Source organism: Dermacentor silvarum, chromosome 6, assembly GCF_013339745.2.
Source record: "Dermacentor silvarum isolate Dsil-2018 chromosome 6, BIME_Dsil_1.4, whole genome shotgun sequence".
Classification (NCBI taxonomy): domain Eukaryota; kingdom Metazoa; phylum Arthropoda; class Arachnida; order Ixodida; family Ixodidae; genus Dermacentor; species Dermacentor silvarum.
Window position 1 is genome coordinate 76,999,115 of NC_051159.1, and position 20,052 is coordinate 77,019,166.

At 47.3% G+C, this 20,052-nt stretch overlaps 1 protein-coding gene across 4 annotated transcripts in view; it reads left to right on the forward strand.

Moving 5' to 3' along the window:
* Positions 1-20,052, forward strand: part of LOC119455616 (proton-associated sugar transporter A) — a 76,264-nt gene that overhangs the window by 30,145 nt on the left and 26,067 nt on the right. The window contains exon 1 of one of the 4 annotated variants that reach the window (XM_049668912.1): positions 15,825-16,224. The exons of 2 other annotated variants lie outside the window; for them this stretch is intronic. The gene's annotated coding sequence lies outside the window, so the exon portion shown is untranslated. Of the gene's footprint in view, positions 1-15,824; positions 16,225-20,052 lie in introns of those variants that run through there. One more of the 4 variants, XM_037717032.2, reaches the window with a different exon arrangement.

A 20,052-nucleotide genomic window follows, 5' to 3' on the forward strand; every position in this document is an offset into this window, starting at 1 on the left:
GCCGCCTCACGGGCGTGCTGGGTCACCCAGGTTTGATTGTCGAGTGTCATGGTGTCACTGGTGTTAATGTGTGTGTACGGTGATGGGCACTCCCACAGCATATGCGGAAGCATAGCCAGGTGAGTGCTACATCACCGGCAATTGGGGGTACTGTAAACTTTGGTGAATATAAGGTGGAGGCGGGCGGGTGAAGGGTACGTATTTGTTTGTAGCAGGCGCAGGGTGGTAGCCTGCGCCCGGCTGAGCTTGGGGTGAGGTGGGGGGAAGGTTTGGCGACTGAGCCCTAAAGAGATTGTTATAAGTGGTCAGATTAGCCCTGGTGTACAACGGAGGTGCGTGGGATTCCTAGGCTCACAGCCATAGGGGTAGACGAGGTTCCCGTTAGGCTGATTAATGAACTAGGACCAAAAAGTAAGGAAGCTCTCTTGAAAGCAGTAGAGATTAAATTAAAGCGGCAAGCATGGGCAGAGAATAACGGCATATTGGGAGAACTTCAGAATGGCTTCAGAATCGGTAGGCGTCTGGGTGATAACTTATTTGTCATTACTCGGTGTATTGAAATATCCAAAGAAGAAATGAGACCGCTATACGGGGCAATGTACTAGAAATCTGGTGCCCCACGCATAACTTCCTCACCTTCACCGAATTACCTTCTTCGCGTCTGTCAAAGTCCTCCCGTGAACAAAGCGCCTTGCAGATACGCCACCTCTTACCGACTGAAATCGACGTTGAGCACCAATAAATGTGCCCGTACCTCGAGCCAGCGAGAGCGTTGTCATACGCCGGAGCGCATGACAGCGTAAACCGCAACCCATTGTGGGATAATCCTGGAAGGGGAAGGCACAGGTAACGACTGTATACAGCTTCTTAGAGCGATTTACGTAGAAAATACACTTTGCGTTGAATGGGAAGGGATAAGGAGCGAGGAACAAGTTGGTATCAAGAAGGGACTGTGACAGGGGTGCCCTCTATTCCCGCTGCTGTTTATGATGTACATGGTAAGGACGGAAAGGGCGCCAGAGGGTAGCAATATCGGGTTTAATCTCTCGTACAAACCGGCGGGTACAATAGTAGAGCAGCAGCTTCGAGGTTTCTTTTATGCGGACGACATTACGTTGCTAACAACCAAAGTGATATGCAACATCCGGCTAATATCTGTGGACCGGAAGGCGAGAATTTAGGTCTGAAATTTAGCATTAAAAAATCGATTGTTATGGTATTCAATGAAAACAGTGAACATAGAGTGTCAATAGAGGGCCAGGAAATACCTCGGGTAAAAGAATATAAATATCTTGCTATATGGATAAAGGAAGGCAATCGATATATTGAAACACAGGGAAAAAAAACAATAACAGCGAAGGGGAAGAGAAATGCGGCTATAGTGGAACACAGAACGCAGTGGGGATACAATAGGTACGAGGTACTCCGGGGTATGTGGACAGGTGTAATAGTTCCAGGACTTACATTTGCAAATGCGGTTGTTTGCTTGAAGTCGGGATTCAATCAGGACTCGATGGCAACCAAAGGTCAGTGGGACGCCTCGCATTGGGCGCTCACGGGAAGATTACAAATGAACCTGTGCAGGGTATTATGGGCAGGACAAGTTTTGAACTGAGTTAAGCGCTAATTATGATTATGCGCTGATTATGATTAAGCGCTAATTATAATTAAGCGCTGATTATGAACGACTGAAGAACATGGAAGAAAGTGAATGGGGTGGGGGAGTGACCAGATATTGGTACAGGGAGCACATTGATTTACAGTGAAGAAAAGAACTAGGAAGCTTACCAGCAAGTACGCGAACGGTATAGTAAGTAACATGGCAATAAAGAATGTCAAGCGCAATGTCAGAAAGGCTGAGACAATTTCATGGGTGGCGGCAATTGAAAAGAAACCTTCTCCGAGTGACTACTCAAGAGGAAAAAATGAAATCAGGAAAGAAACAACTTACGATAACTCAAAGGGAAGCTCCTTACTTTTCGAAGCGAGGCCAGGATGCCTTGGAACGCGCACTTATAAAGTGAGGTACAATAAAGAACAAGAAGCATGTGCTTGATGCGCTAAAGCTAGGGAAACGATGGAGCATGCTCTATTAGACTGTGAAGATTTCTGCCTGCAGCGGTCAATTTAGGCACCTCTGGTCTCTTTGAAATCCTTGGGTTCAGGGAGAGCAGGGGGAAAGTAAACATGTCCACAATAGAGATCAGTAAGAGGCGATCGGAAGACTGGTGGAAGAAAAGTAAGAAAATGACAAACAACCTACAAGTTCCCAATAGGGCTTCAGAAAGTTTCGTGATGAAAATTGTTCGTTTTCCTTTTCTTTTTTTCCTTTCTTTTCTTTCTTTTTTTTTTTGGTGACAGGTAGGACATTCGGCAATATAACAACGAGCTTGGTGGTGCAACCCACCGGCCCGTTCCAAAGGAGAGGCTCCTAGCATGCATCCATCCCTCCTGGCCGGCGCCGCTGTAGCGGGGGCGGGGTTTCACTGTTTGTGCGTCTGGCACGTGCTGGGCGTGCGTTCCTATGCGACAACAATGCAGGTGCTGGGCTGTGGAGGTCCCGTGATGGGCTGTGATAGCGTAAACATTGCAATCGTGCATAGCCTGAGCAAAGCGCTTGGAACTGGCGGCTCTGCCGGCAGCCGTGGTGGTGAAGCACGCTGCGCTGCCGCATCCGTATGTAAAACGTCCGAACAGTCCTCACCAGCAGCCGAATCAGCAAGAGCAGTCAGTCCCCTTGCTGACTAGCCGTTCATGAAATGTTCTTCTGTACACTTCTGCCGCGATGGGATGTACCATGTGAGGCAATGATAATGCTCAACCCCCTCAGAGATTATGAACAATGACGCACAACAACGCCTCAAGCAAACACGTCTCCCTGTGCGTTCTGTGAACTACGCAGACAAACAGCAGTGATGCACACAAGTTAACCAGCAGTGGTACGCACAAGTTAACGTTTAACATCAATTCACCACTCTCGTATTGTACTAAACGCTGAACAAATTACACATTCGCCGCCAACATCCCCGCTAATTATCGTCAATCAAAGCAAACAGCATACAGAGCTTCGCTTACATTGATTCCCAGAGTGCATGGGATCCACATATTCTTTTTAGTTTCCGCGTATCAGAATTATGTTTTCTCGTCCATTCAAATTATAATCCGATGCTATCGTATCTGCAGGTTGTGTGTAAGTCGTCGTACTTTAGAAATATTGTGACGCATTTTACTTTGATAAATTGAATTAGTTCAATAATACGCTTGCGCCAGGCAGAGGGCCTACTAGAATGAGGATGTATGCTGCACTCCCGCACGCCTGTGTGGGCGCGTGACGAACGTGCGCACACGATGTATCTGTCTTCGATGCGTGGGCACTCTGCCCATTGCATCTGTCGCACGGCGTGTACGGCGACCATAATCGACCTTAGAGTAAACAATGTTCAAAGAAAAAAAAAGTCGCAATTTCGCTCTAAGGGCGCAGCATTGATTGCGATAGCAAATTAGTAGACAGCTATACGAAGTAAGGATGGTAGTTTTATACCGGCCGTATATACTTGTAAACATTCGCTTACTAACTAAATTAACAAGCATGGTGTCACGCATACACAAGCAAACATGAACACATATCACTCGATGACCGCGGAAACTCGCTGTCAGAACGCTGGAGTGAGGAAGCGCGGCGGCAACAGCGAACCAATTGACCTTCGTGCTGCCTCTCACTTCAACGCCAACTAAGCGGCGAAAGCATAGCGCACGGCGGACTATGTCCCCATCGCAGATCGCTTTCAAGATATGGTCCACGCAGACGCGCCAGTACGTAGCAGCCGCCAGAGTAGAAGGCCCTCCACTCCACTCCCCCCCCCCCCCCTTTTTTTCCGTTGCCTTGCGCGCGACGGAAGACCGCGCTTCCTCCCCGCTTTCCTGCCTCGCGCGCGTGCGAGATTGAGCCGCCATCGTCGGTTCACACTCGCACGCTTTCACTAGCATATGGAGCATACGGCGCGCGGCGACTATGTTATCGCGCTTGGCAACATCACGGCAATGGTATAAATCCGCCTGGATTGTCCATATAATTGCTATCGCAATACAATTAAAGTGACGTTTCACCGTCTCCCGTCGTGAACGCGGGTTACGCCCAAGCGTATGGACGCCGCGAACGTGCACCGCGGCGTCGAAGCACAAACGGAAAGGGCGCGAACACGGTCTCAGACGATACATTGATCTAGACGGTGCGACGCTTTGTGGTGGTGGTGCTTGTGTAACGTCGGCAACAGCTCCGCTGTACAATCACTTTCACAGGCTAGAATGGAAGCGGAATTTCTTTTTTTTTTCGTACTTATGCTCTTCGCTCAGTGAGTGACAACAACTGTTACATATTATTTTAGTGCTCTTTCTCTCCCTTATTCTTGAATTAGTGCGACCCCGCGTCGACTTTAAACTTAAATTGCTTAGTTTTACGTGCCAGACTACGATTTGATTACGAAGCACCCCACGGGTCGACTTTCCTTGCTTCTTCTATTCCAACTGCGTTGCTTCGTTCTTTGTCATATAGATTTACTTTCGTCTTCGTGCTGCGTCGCAGTTTTCTTTTCCCTCCTTCCTTTCCTTTTTCGTATCTCATATCTTTGTATGTTTCTGTGTTTTCAATAATAATAATAATAATAATAATAATAATAATAATAATAATAATAATAATAATAATAATAATAATAATAACGATAAGTGGAATTGAAGAGGTGGGCCAAAATGGAGGTCTAAGCTCCGATTCCAGCGTAAAGTACTTGTGTCCTGGGCGAGTTGCCTTTTGACATTGAATGACAACTTTTGGCATTGAATGCTCACAGTAGAGGACAGCTAGTGCTAGTTACAGCTAAATGTGTAGACAGTCACAGAATATAATGCAATAACGCCGACCAACCCCGGTCGACCATACCGTTGTCATAATTTCGACATCCCACATTGCCTGTGTTGTCAGTTTGAAAGCATCTCGAGGTTGTCGGGGTCAACTGATACGCCTAGTTATACAAACAAAAACTTTCTCAGCACACATTTTGGGTCAAAGCTGCGTCAGAAATTGTGAGTATATGTGAGCTACAACAAGGACAATTTCTAGGACGAGCTACTATACCGCATGCACGCCACTACCATCCTCATATCGGGAACACACAGTCGCGTCAGCACATCGGATTGTGCATATAAGAACACAGTGCATTGCGTAGATTGACGTCTTTGTATGAACCTGTACGCCAATTTTGTTAGATGATCAATCAGTGCACCTGTGCTTATTAGGCTCCACACGTAACCTGCACGGTAGAGCTGATATAACAAAATGTTCACGCTTTGGCACTGAGTCAGCGGCTCATTTTTCGAAACCATTGACCTCCATATAGCAACGGACAGCGGATGGACGTACCGTAGCCCAGTGTGGACTATGTTGGGAATGATAATATAATAACACACTACTGAGAGCAGCAGTCGTTTCAATTTACGGTGAATGCATGCACGCTGGTCAGCTGTCACGGAATGAAAACCAGTTCGCAAATAGAAAAAAATGGCGGTCGACACAAAAGCAAGACAAAGAAGACGACGGGACAGGCTGAAACTATCAACTGAAATTTATTGTGAAAGAGACATTTAAACCCTCCGGCAGGCCCCTGGCACATGCGCAAAAAGAACCTCGCGAAAACAAAAAGAAAAGATATATTTCTAGTACATCACTTAAACTTCTTACAACCACACCACAGCGCTAAGAAAACTCATCTCTTTACTTTGTAGGTATCCATTTGACCAAAAAATGTGGGCCGATCCTGAAGCCAGTGCAGTCTAATTCACAGCGTCTCAAAGCTCTAGCTGTCACGAAGGAATAGTGCGAGAAACTGGCCCATATGACGCACGCGCCAGATGTTTCAAAGAGTGACTTGGGTGTGATAAAAGCGTGCTTGCGATCGTTGCCTAAATAAAAAAGGGAACGAAAGCGCTCGGGGCCTAATGGCCAGTGCATTCGGCTCCCGTGCAGGAAGACCGAGGTTCGAACTCACCAACAGTAACGCATTTCTTCATCGCATTACATGCCGACTTCAGTCACGTTGAAGGTATATCTACCAGGAAACTCGAAGGGTTCTGAGCGTACGCAATCGCGTAACAGTGTGCACGAAATCGCAAAAGATATGCGAGATATAGAAACGCAACTTTGATAAATCAGAGTGGGCAAGGTCGCCTGTGACGCGCGTGGGCGTAGCTGTCGCGATGTCACATTCGTCACAATCTAAGCATGCTATCGCATACGAACAGTTACCGGCGCTAAGTTCTGGCCTAGTCTTTTTTTTTTTTTTTTCACCGGAAAAACTGAAGATTCGATGCGTACCTTGCTGGAAACATCTCATTTTAACGTCTCTTACAATTCTCTACAACCCCCAATTAACAATTAAAAAGTTCGCTAATTACTTTCATATTTGCTAATTGTATGTCAGGGTCTAAAAATACTGGCCGTTGCACCTGGTCTTATTCGCGCACAATAATCCGCCTTTCTTTAAAACTTGCTGCATGGTCATTGAGACAACCTGTAGTAAGTCACCTCAGAGATAACCACATAGACCTGCTGTTAGAAAACCTCGTGATATTCAACGGTTCGGTTATTTCCCCAGGTTAGGTGCTACGTCCGGACGACAGCAAAACAAACGCTTACGTGCACTTTTGCCGCCAACTCCACAGGGGTTCGAACTCATGCCCCCTGCGTCAATGTACACTTCGGAACGGAACAAACTATATACTGCGCTATCGTGGAACATTCACACTTGATAGCTCATGCGAGGTGCTGCGCGCCATACAGAGACTCTGAGACTTGGTGGCGTGGGTGCATGCATTTCGGAGGACACACCATCAGTGCTGCAGTGGACGAGGACCTCGTTGTGCGATTCGCAATAACGTTATAACAAGAACAAAACGATATTTCTAATGTCATCCGATTTCAGGCCAACCCTCTACGGGTACGCACCAACCACTCGCTAAAAAAAAACTCAGTGACCTTGTTCAGCAGGACATGGCGGTGTCCGCTGTGGAAGCCTGCTGCTGTTGCAGTAAATGAATTCAGCGCCACAGGAATCCCTGGAGTCTGCTGATTTTTGTTGTTGCTGTTCTTGAAATACAAAAGCGTAGTTTGTCATCAGAGAGAAACATGAAGACGGAAATTTTTCGTACAGACAGGCACCACGATGATCATCATACGTGAAAACCTACACAGCGACTTTCCGAAGAGGCGGACCACTAAGCGCTCATAACCTGGCTAATTACCATAACTCGTCCCTGTACAAGAAAACGGCCTTCGCCTGAGCCATTAACGCGTGCACTTTGGCCAGCGATCATCGCATGTGGTGTCTGGGATGAGTTTACGACAAGGAAGCAGGCCAACAACGTAACCCTACATCGGCGACTGGCACGTGACCCCTCTTGGATTAAAGTTGTTGTTCACGTCTATAGCAGACAGTTTCTTGCAAAAATGAAAAAGAGAAAACGATGTAAAAACAAAAGTGTTGGACTTTACCGCATACTGAATTAGGCGTAAGTACGAACCACTGTTTTTTTTTTTCTCCCCTATAATCACGAGTGTGTCCATGCATTATACAGCGCCTTCTGCTACGCGATAGTTGACGTAAGTGTGCGCGACAGGGTATCTATGAAGCAGGGTCACTACGCGGAAAACAGCCAGCGCTATAGCCATATGTGCCCTACATGTCATGACACGAAGTAGGCTAGACAAAAACATGATTGGCTGTGCAAATTTTGCGCATGTAACCTTTTGGGCATGTCTGAAGTCTCGAAACTATGTGTGCCACGCGACCTGAAGATTGCACCACCACTTGCAATCATCAAAAAGGCTTTTGAGCCTCTATTAAAGTGGCCCAGAAGAATCTCCCACTCGCCTTCTGTCTTGGCTTGAGACGTAGCTTCACCAGTGACCTCCAAAACAAAGCATCTGTCTATGGAATAAAAGACGCCCCCTACACACAAAAACGTAAAGATCTGACGCTTTCGTGTTCTGCGATAGCGACCAATTCCTTGGACGCAGAATGGATGCGGCTGATATATTACCTGGTAATTGGCAGAACAATAACAGGGGAATATTATGCCAACGTTCTCTGAAAGCTGCGTGCAGGCAATGTGAAGAACAAAAAAGAAGAAAAAAGTGACGAGTGCTCCTCAACTCCCTGGCTCACAAATCTCGTGTCGCCCATACACGCATTCGAGTCGTGATTTCGAAAAGCTTGACCACCCACCCCTACATTCCCCAGTGACTCTTCTTCTAAATCTGGAGGAACACCTCAAGAAAACAAGGTCTAGTGACGTGAACACATTCAAAAATTGCCACAGAGCAGTGGTTTGACAAAAAAATATGAAAGTCGCCTTTCTTTTAGCACGACGGCGTTTTATGCCGGGGTCCACCATCAACTTCCTGTAACGGATGTGACGAAAATATGCTCTCTCTTGACAGGGATGGCGCCGACATCTAGGAGCGGTGAAGCGAAGTACTGCATCATGACACTAACGAGCGCCGACAGTGAGCACCTCTGTTGTTTCAGCGCAGCGGAGGCTCCACCGCGATGCAGCCTGGTGTAGGCGGTGTATATAGCCTTCTGCTGAGGTGACGACGCAGTTTCCGCCCATCGTTTGTCTTTCGCGTCGATTAGCTTGTGACGCCTCGTCACCTACGGAGTGCAGCTTCAACACGCATCAACAGCGCTTACACGCCGCCTACTGCTCCGCTTGCGACGGCACCAACTAAGAAAACTGCTGCGCTGAGCGGCGCAGAAAGGCAACGACGTCGACGGGCGAATCTCGCTATCGTCCGACGAGAGACACGCCAGCGTGAAGAAGGACGCCTTCGCGTATTCGCGGCGCTCGCTGCGAACACTCGCATTCCTGAAGCTGAGCGCGTCGGAACTCAACTGGCTGCCCAAGACACTACGGAGTCGGACCAAAATGCTCGCGCCGTCGCCGAAGCGACTCGGCAGCTGGACGCCGCGCGCAAGGTAAACCGGCCGACCCGCAAATCGCGCGCCTTTCGCTTCAGCGGACCGCGAGCTCACGAAGCAAACGTGCAACAGCTTCTGGGAAGACACGTTTCACTTTCGTGTTCGATCGATTCCAATGAAAGATGATGCAACCATATATGTATATATACCATGGTGGTTTTTTTTTTTCTCTTTTTTTGCGGGTTCGTACTCTACCTGTTGAAGATATAAAGAGACTGTTCCGAGAATGTTCTGTATCCCTTGAAAAAGGTCGGTCCACCGACCGAAGCTGTTGGGTGAATAAACCTAAGATAACCGCGAAGTTGTGCTTCTTAATTTTCTAAATACGCTTCGCCCATTGAAAAATCCAGTTACTATACATATATATATATATATATATATATATATATATATATATATATTGCATGGTGCGAGGCGCCTCCCATGGAGGCAAATGGGAGAATTGAATTAGTGTGAAGGGGAGACTGGGCCGAACAATATTTTTTTGCACGTGAAACGTCTTTAAAATTAGGTCAGAAAAAATGTAAGAAAAATAATAACATGTTGCAGCGTAATTTAAATTATAGCATTATAAGCAAATTATCCCTGATATATTTGCAACCGCACTGTCCACGTGCCTTACTTTGGTATTGCTGTGTAAAAGAAAAAGAAAAACGGAACATGCGTAGGGATTTATTTCACTGTCCAATTTGCGCGTTATATGCAATATTGTACACTTCATTGTTACACCTGACAATCGGGGGCCGAATTCCCAAAGCTTCTCGTTCGTAAATGGTCGCTGCCAACTGGCTGGCCCCCTTCGCTAGAAATATGTCCACCATGAGTATTGACCGGAATTTGATTTTACGAACAATCTTAGCATAAGAAGTGTTTGTGAATACAGGCCCAGGTGCTGATTGCACAAGACAATCTTTTATTGGCCAGTGGTATTTGTTAATAATATGTCCAACCTCACAATTGACTGGCATTTGCTCTTACGAACCGTTCTACCGAAAATCCTTTTTCGTGAATACGGATTCAGAGGACAAATTTACAAATCTTTTCATAACTGTACGCGTGTGTCCGATATCAGGATCAGCTGACATTTAATCTCTTTTGCTGAATCCGGACCCTGAATCAGGAAAGAAATAATAACACATAAACAACATTGCACACACCTTAAAACGATATTGCTTGACTTGTGATGAAAAATTGGCAAACATGCGAAGTGTTTTAGAAAAATCACCGCATATCGACGAAGTGAATTATGATGAGTGGGCGAAGCACCGGGGGATCATTCGGGTAAACCACAGCTGCGGACGAGAGAGAAAGAGAGCGCGCGTCGAGAACGAGAGAGAAAGTGAGCGCGCGTCGGGAACGAACGCCCTTGTGCACCGCAGCGCCCCTAGCTACGGACGAAAGAGAAAAACGCCGGAAGCGTTCTTCCAGAACCGGAAGCAGAACAGGAAGTGGAACCGGAAGCGGAAACGGAAGCGGAAGTCGGCTGCCGGTTCCGCCTTCCGGAAGCGGGGCTTGGCGTACATATACTATACATATATATATATATATATATATATATATATATATATATATATATATATATATATATGTGTATATATATATGTATGTATGCGTATACATACATACATAAGCGGTCTCCATGCCAACCAGAGTTACGGACTACGAGGGACAAGGCTCGGCCCTAAGGTGCTTCGCCCCTAAAAAAGCCATAACTCGATCATGCATGTGTCTCATGCATGCACAGATGGAGACGTTGTTGCGCCACGCATGGTGCAATCGGAGCGGATTTTGCCTCTCGCTGGGTGTTCAGAGAGGCATATTTAGCCGGCAATACGTTTGTCGATCCTAGCGGAAGTGGTCGCGTTCCACAGAGCTCACTCAGCTATAGTATGTAGTATCTATGAAACTCAAACCAGTGCTCATCAGGAGTTATAGGGGATACAAGTGTACAATTTGTTACAGAAATTTCACCCTTCTTCGGTTATGCCCTCATGCGTTCAACACGTACGGTCCAGAAATAACGTGAAGAGACCCGGAGAGCAAGACAAAGAGATATCCAGCCCTTTTTACCACGGTGGAACGTGCCCGTTTCCATAGACAGCTCAAGCGCGAGAGATCCAGGCAGGCACAGGAGCCTCAAACATCTACGAGTCTCGTCATTTCTGTACCCTAGTGACACCGTCTCCGGCACGCATAAGACGTCTCACGCACCTCACTGCAGCTGCGTCCCTGATACAGCCTACCCGAATTTTTTCATTTTGTTTTATTTTGCTTGCGCATAGTGTATACTCGATCTCGCTGCTTCTTGCCGTTATTACTCGCTGACACGCCGTGCGGTGAACGTTCGAGCGATGTTAATAAAGAATTGCAAAGCTGTACACTGTATATCACACTAGAGCACTGCACGGGCTCGGGCTTAACCGAAAGCCCGGGCCCGGCCCGGCCCACGGGCCGGGCCGGGCCGGGTAGAGCAGTTTTTTCACGGGCTCGGGCCGGGCTCGGGCACGGCATGTGCTTTTTGACCCGGGCCCGGGCCGGGATCGGGCTTTCTGGTGGTGCGCATGTAACGTGCAGCGAGTTATTCTCGGGCGTCTCAATTCTGAAAAACATGTATTTTTCGGTCTCGGGCCGGGTTCGGGCCGGTTTCGAGCGGGGCTCGGGCCGGGCTCGGGCCTAAGGTAAAGGGGTGGCGGGCCGGGCCGGGCGGGTAACGTAGATTATTTCAGGGCCTGGGCGGGCCCGGGTCTCGCCATAAAAGTTTTGATCGGGCTCGGGAGGGCCGCCCAATGTAAAAACGGGCCCGTACGTGCAGTGCTCTAAATCACACTTGTATAAAGTGGTCGAGCAGCAGGCGGCGGACTGCGCCAGCGGCTCCTATAGCGGTGGCTGCTGGGTTCGGTATACATGTTTCGAGCACCAGGGGTGTGCAGGCGGCATGGACATTTTTTCGTGGCGGCCACGAAAACATGTTTTTTTTCTTTTTTTTTTCTTTTTTTTTTTTAGTGTGTGTGCGCGTGTGTGTGCAGCCACTGAGCTTGTTTCCGTTTTTATACTTGCTACGATTATTTGTTATTCGTTATAGTATAGGTTAGAAGCGGCAAGGTTGGAAGTGTGCAAGGTTGGAAGTGTGGTTGGACGGCAAGGTTGGAAGGTTGGAATTGTGTATTTTTGGTGTGCCTGTGTATCGGGCATACGTGTTCTTGTAGGACAGTCCAAGCGCCCTTTCGTGCCACGTGTTTCAACGCGTGCGACCGTATGGAACCTTAGGTATTTTTAGCTTTTAATTAGTAGGTTGGAATCGTCAAGGCTATTAGCTATTAGGTTTCGTGTGTGTGTGTGTGTGTGTGTGTGTGTGTGTGTGCGCGTGCGTGCGTGCGCGTGCGCGTGCGTGTGTGTGTGTGTGTGTGTGTGTGTGTGTGTGTGTGTGTGTGTGTGTGTGTGTGTGTGTGTGTGTGTGTGTGTGTGTGCGTGGCCTTGGCAACGCATCACGTGACTCGCCACGCTGAGCTCCACCGCCGCCGCGTGCTACACCAGGCTAAACTAAGCTTTCGCTTTGCATATCCAGGGTTAGCTGGGCTAAGCCGCAGCCATTTTTCGAACTGCAGGCAGTGTTCGTCATACGCGAGTTGCCAAACTTTGTGACTGCCCTTCGTATATTGCGTGTGGTGGTGTATTACGTGTATCTTGTGTGCATGTGAGGTGCACTGCGAAAATCATTGTCTTTCTCATGGTTCCCATCTGGAGTGGAATGCTAGGCGCGCCGCCAGCCAAACCTCTCAAGCTCTCATCAAAGAACGTCTCCCTCTAGAGATAGTGAAGAAGCAAGCCTTAATAGTCCTGACAAATGGAAAACGGTTACTGTCAGCATGAGCTTCATCAGCTCGCGGATCTTTCATTGATGCATCTCCACTGCAAGCAGTTTTCGTTGGTCATGGCATCGCCATGGTTTCATTCTCTTCGCAGATCAGGCTGCTGGCCCTGGCAATAGCGCAGGTTCAACTCAGAACAAGTGCTCGCGTGAGAGAATGCTTGAAGGAGTGACAGAACCCGCAGCAGCGGCTCAGTGGCAATGGCGTTCAGCCGCTGAGCCGGAGCTTGCGCGTTCGATCCCTGACCACGGCTGCCCAACTTTGGTGAAAGCTAAATGTTAAAATTATCGTTCACTTGCATTTAGGAACCCGATAAGGAATCCTGTGTGATCACAATTACTCTAGGGCCTTGCACTACTGCATCTCTCATCACTAAGGTTGGCGTATTTCTAGGATACCGAAAGTGCCGACCACGGCGGTTTCGTGCTTAGCCGTGCCACAATCCCCATAATGTGTTGCGTCCAATCATCCCTTATAGACTTCCCCACCTGGACTAGGCGGAGGGGGCTCTCGCGTGTAATTGGGGTCCATTATTTAAGGCACACATAAGCTCGTAGCCTCAGCTGGGCGCCCGCAGCAGCGGGCAGCCTCATACAGTTGAGGCAAGCGGCGGGATGTGATGCGATATCACTGCATGTGAAAACAAAAACGGAGAAATAGGCAATGGATTTCTCAAAGACTAAAAAGGCGCGAAGAAACTTCGATAGAAAACGGCCTCACAAGTACCAGGAAAGATGCATTTACCATCGCGCCGAGCGACACAATGACTGTGACGTCCCTAAGGTTCCCGAATCTATGACGAATTTCTATCACTGTCACACAGGACACTTTGGATCGCGATCGAGTCCGTTCCGGATCGAGTGTTTCTACACGGGTACTTTCGACCACGATTTTGCCCGATCCGAATCCAGCAGATCGTGAAAGTAGGCTGTCGTCAGCACCGTCACGCTGCTAAGCTCAACTAACTTGACCCGGAATGTTGGACCACGCAGCAACGACCATTATTGATCGCAATCGAAAAGTTTCATTCGGATCAGCCTTGATCGCAATCAAAAATGCCCATCTTGCTGCGGTATTAAAGAACGGCTGAAAGCCAAAGCGATTTAGACTGTCGAATCGCCCTCCTCTCGCAACACAACTCGCGGAAAAATCACACAGTAGGGTCTGAATTTTTGTCACAAATGGGCTACCTAATCAAACTCCTATGCTAAAGTGCTCAACAGCTTGCAACTTGCTACTACAGAAGTGTGCGCGGTAGAAAAGCGCGCGCTATTGAGAAAACATGAGAAAGCACAATGTGCGTCGCACGCGCAAATCAGCCGACCGACGCACACTACCTCACTCAAAGCATGTCGAAGTAGAAATGCAGGGATATTCTCGTCGTTATATACGAGCAAACCGTCATGACTTAAGTACAAGGCGAAGAGACCACGCTTAGCATTAAGGAAGACGGCTAATTTTTGCATTCCGACTTAATTGAATATGCGGACGGCGGTTATCCATGCCGGCTTGCGTACATTTTCATACCATTTACCCGGAAAACTGGTGCCGCCAACCTGATAGATGGTGACGAGTAGCTCCGTTATGGGAAGGGGTGGTGCTGGCGGCAAACTTTGAGGTTCGGAGCTCTAATTTTTTTTTTCTTCTTTTTTTTTTCCAGCCGCGGCGTGCTTTACAGTGAAAATGCGGGCCTCCTAACGTGATGGCTTTGAGCTTGATAACAATGGGCTTGTGTTTGTCTCGAGGCGCTCACTGATTCCGTGCAGTTCACTCTCCCTTCCCCACGTTTTGGGTAGCCAACCGGGTACAACCATTGTTAGCTTCCCTGAAACTCCCTGTTTATTTTTCTCTCATAGAACGCCGAATGCATGAATGTTCACGCCTGAAGTTTGATGATGATGGGTGGTGTTTAGTGACGCCAGGGCCAGGGATGGCCAAAAAGCGCCAAGCAAGTTGTTATGAGTTTTCATTGGATAAACGTACTTCTAATGGTAAATGTATTAAGGCTGCAATAATGAGCGGCTGTAAAGTACGTAAAATATATATGTAATAAGATTGTGGCAACGATCAGTGAGGTGTGCTATAAACATAAAATATGTGTTACGAGGAGATGTGAAAGTAAAATATGTCGGGGCAAGTAGCACGACTGCCTTCTCCGGGCACTTAAAAGCAAGAACCTGGAGACATGTGCTCGATGATGGAGCTATTTATAAAGTTCATGGTAAAGGTACCCGGCCGCGCAGGCTGTGCGGCATGGTGCTCTGCTGCTCCGCATGAGGTCGTTGAAACAAGAAACGTTTGTTCTTAATCGCACAGTCAGTAAAGTATAACCGACCGCACAATTCTTAATTTCGTGCAACTATGACAAAATTTGAGCAATCAACCACCTTTAACTATCGGTCGCAATCTGACCCTTTTAGCATGCTACATTACACGCGGTGTGCCAGGACATCGCTTGATTGCGCCTATAGCCGGTTTTTTCTATGCCGCTATGGCGGAAAACAAGGAAAACCTTCAGGCAAAGCAGTACCACGTTGAACTTGGGGGCTAATCCCTGCCTGCAGCTATAACATAGCCACAAAACCCCCCGAGCAGCAAATCTCACTTTCTTTTTCTTCGCCTTGGGAAGCCGGCTTGCAAGCACAACTTCCGAAAGGGCAATTCGTGAATCTCACCTTGGCGCCTTCTTACCTCCCTTTCACTACCGGCTGTCGGACGTTTCCAAGGTCATCCCACCCTCACCCAAGATGCGCTCTCGGTGTAATAGCCCTGATCGTTGCCGGGCGTTCAGGTTTTCTGCCTTTATTTTATTTTTATTTTTTCATTTTTTTTCCTCCTCGCATTTTGTATACGTCACGCTCGTCTGGACGACGTTTCGAGGAATGAGAAAGAAGACGGAAAGCGAAGCACTGAAATAGACGGCGCAGTTTTCCACGCAACGCGCGACCGACCGCAGGAACCTCCCCGCATGCCCTCCGAAGCCTGCCCCGACTTCACTGCATCTCTTCGTTTTTTCAACTACGTCGTTTGACGCTGGGCACAGGCGCTGCAGTGCAGCGCGCTTGCGAAAGAAGGCGTATTTTTGTGTGCGTGTGTGCGCGTTTCGTTTTTTACGCGGTCTGCCGCGATGATTGGTGTGTGTGCGTGCGCGTCCGTGGCCTTGCGGTGTACGGCCTAGCTCAGCCGTTTTCTTTCTTTCTTGTTTTTTTTTTTTTTTCGTGCGTGTGCGTGTGTGTGTGTGGCTCGAAGTGATGGATTTCGCCTGTTGTTTACGCGCTCTTAGTTTTTACAGTGGAAACTTACGGACCGGCCGGAATGTCGGTAAGGTGAGTCCATCGCTTCGTTCCTTTACCGTGCTAGCGGCCTTTCGAACACGTTGTTTCTGATACGGCGGGGCAACGAAGGGTTGAGAAGCGGCACGAAAGTCGACTCTCGTTCCTCGATTTTCCCACGGCTTGCAAAAATAACGCGGGTTTCTTGCCGGTTTATATACGTCCTGTCTTCACTCTCTGGTAAGACGTTCGGTTCATACAATAAAGTCGATGAAACTTGCTTAGCATCGTTCTGCACGAGAAACGATTGATACGAAGCTGTTTTTCCTGCGTCTGTGCTGCGATGCATTTCGTGATTGGGCCAGTTACTCAAGGTATTCGCTGCTGGATTCCCCCACTTTTCTGCTTCTTGAGCGGCCAATATATATATATATATATATATATATATATATATATATATATATATATATATATGTGTGTGTATGTATGGGTGTATATGTGTGTGTGTGTGTGTGTGTGTGTGTGTGTGTGTTTCGCTTAGTTGAGGTAACTGATAAAAAGGTGCGACTTAGCACCCGCTGTGGTTCAGTGTCCGTAGCGTCACAGGAATGCAATAAAGTGAAAAAAGAAGCCATCCAGTTTTCGAATATTTATGAATAGCGCGGTCCGGAGCCGGACGTCATCACATCCTATCCGCTCTCCTCGTGTCCTGTTCCGGTTCACACGTCCTGCTTTTAATCAGCAATAAAAACACACGCGTCTGGTTTGGTGCACGAAAACAAAAGACAAAACCTCTAGCCGTCGTAGTATACCCACAGCCTTCCACGACGCCGTCCATCGCATCCCGCTGAGCACTTTTGAGGCGTAAAATCTGTTCAATTTAAGTTATCTGGGTAGCTCGAGTTTTGTTCACCTGCAAATGACCCCTTAATTTGTCTCCGTCAGCCTATCAATTAAATAACTCCTTGATGGTCTGAAGGAAAGCGGTGTCACGCGAATACATTTTTCTCCTGCCACGTCGATACGCACTGAGTCGATTGGCATTCATTCGACCCCAGTCTTCAGATGGAGAGAGAAAAGTGCACTGAATGGCAGAGAAGCACTCTTGATGTTGACTCATCTATCTTGCTAATCTAGCTGCGTCGAGGCTAAAGGGGAGGTGAGAGAAAGAAGGTTACTGGCGGCGACGACGTGGACAGAAAGCGTGAATAGTCTTTCAGATGCACTTTCACAACTGCGAGTCAAGCCTCATTCTGTAAAGGAAGGTAATTAATGCACAAATTGTCCTGCAATTGAATTTGCGGTCTCGCCAAGGTTCCAGTAGTGAGACTTCATTAAGCGGTCGATTAACAACGGGGAATTAACAGGAACAGTTGCTCACGTAGGGGGACCATGGAATGGTGAAAAAAAAATGTATATAGTCGTTATAGATCCGTGATTCACATACGGATGACAACTTTTGCAGGTTCACTCTGATGGCTTTCCGCCAGTACTTTGTCTTTCGTATACGGAAAATATTAATGGACAGCACGGGTGCGGCAGTGTCGGACAATGGTTTCTGAGCGTGATTTGATGAGAGCTTCGGTCATGTCCGCAGTGCTTACACTCTTGTTTGATTGTCGGGACGTGTGAAATGCGAGCAGAGCGAAAGAGAGAGAGACAAAAGCAAATGAAACAAAGGAGGGTTAACCAGATGATATCTCTGGTTGGCTGCCCTCTGTCGGGGAAGGGTGGAAGGGGTGCGAAAGATTACAGAAAAATAAAAATAAAACACACGCACTCAACACACACAGACACACAAACTGTTTCTGTTTACAAGCAGAAATTACTGAAAATGCAGCGGAATCTCGAGAAGACTGTTTTACGTATAGCTTACCCCCACAAAGTGTTTGCTGTGCCAGTCGAATTTGCCGACACTGCAGTTATGTTTTGATGGAGCGGCAATAAGAAGCGCACGTGTCATACCTTTGTCATCTATGTTCGCGTGCGGATTTCGTGAAAGTTAGGTTTAGTCCCGTCAGTTTATCGATGCAACAAAACAAACAGCAGACAAATTGACGCTTGCGGTCAGTGCACTGCATCGCGGCTCACTCAACCAGTTGCCGAGCTAATAGTACGTTTACGCTGTCGAGAAACAGAAATGGAATATTTGCTGACGTCATCCACAGCTGGTGTTGACTGCTCCGGAGCGATCAGCGTATATTGTTTGCCATATTGCACATTTATTTTTCTGACTTTCGCAGTAAATCAATCTTCAATAGAGAGAGAGAGAAAAAAAAACTAAATGAGCAAAGTAAAAGTTAGGATAAAGAATGACAATAATGCTTCTGTATAAAAATAGGCAACGGTACCACGCGTGAGTCGCCAGAGGAATAAATTCGCATACAAAAATTACTAGAGGGAATCGTGGCGCTGGTGCCTGCAGGAGCTACAAGTACGATGGCTCAGCCTGCATAGAAATTACGGGTAATACATCAAATTGACAAACCGTCGTCCTTCGAGCTTCGTATGCGGCTTTGCTAATTTGAAAATTGATCCCTTTCAGCAAAAAAAAAAATTGGGTTGTAAACAGAATTGACAGCGGTTATGCACGCGAGCAGAAAGGACATCGTTCTCGTGATTTTTTCAGAAAATGTGTTCTCTCTGAAATTTAGCAAGGATTTAGAAAGGAAAGAGGCCACACGAACGCGCTAAGTAAATTTTCCAGGAAACTCCATGACCAGAAGCACCCGTAAAATTAGGAGACGCAGCTAGCGCGATTACATTTGTGCACTCGTAGGTAGTGATCACATCCATGAACGCCCGGTCCCAAAATGATTGCTGTTTATGCTATGCGTGCCGCAACTAACGTTTAATGCAATGCACATGCAACGCCCGTTCGTATGAAAGCCTGCGCACTGCACACAGAAAGTTGCGAAGCTTCCGACATGATCTTCCTATCTTCGTTCGCGCTCAACTAATCTACGCTTCTAACACATGCAGCTAGTGCTTAAATAAATAACGTAATTTCTATGCTCCAATAGTCGAAAACGCAGAATCCAGATTAATGCGACGCAATCAAATGGCCGTCATTGTACTGTAACGTTCGGGAAACAAGATTGCGCTTGGGTTTAGCCACGACAAATTCGCCTCATCATGAACTACCAGTCCCGCGTTCAAAGGTCTAATTTAGCAACACATCGCGATCACTGCGTAGGCCCGAGGGTAACTTAATTTACTAGCTGCTGACCCCCGCGTCACTGCAACAGAATAATCTTAAGAAGTTAAGGTTTGTATGCAACTAATTTATATAATGAAACGTAAACTTGTTAACACAGCAAGCTGGGCGAGTTGGTAATTGAACATGTTCTTAAACTTGTACTTGTTTCATTCGTAATCGCGGCTGACAATACTGCGCAATGTTCTCGAATGGGCGCAGCGCGAACACGAAGACAGAATGCCGACGACGACGATGAAAAGCCAGGAAGGTGTAGGAAGACTGAGATGGTGACGAGGGTGAATAAGGAAGTTATAACCTGTGTCGACGTACGGAAAGGAGGGGGGGACGAAGTTCTCGTCGCGCCGCGAAAAGGTTTGGATAAGCGCTAGTAGTATCTAAGCGATATGGCTAGCTGGTTACGGCGACGACATATTTTGTGCAACATTCATATATATATATATATATTAAAATACCCATGTTGATACGACGATGTGCATGGGAACAAACATGGGTCGCTATACCGTAAAATGATTCCAAACTGTTTTGATTCGATTTCTGCAATCAGCCTCCACGATTGGTCAAAGCATTTCCGGGCCACTCCCAACGTCGCCTGTCTGTCACGCGACGTCCCGAAAACAGAGATAGCTCCCCATCTAATATAGCATGTACACACTGGTTATGCA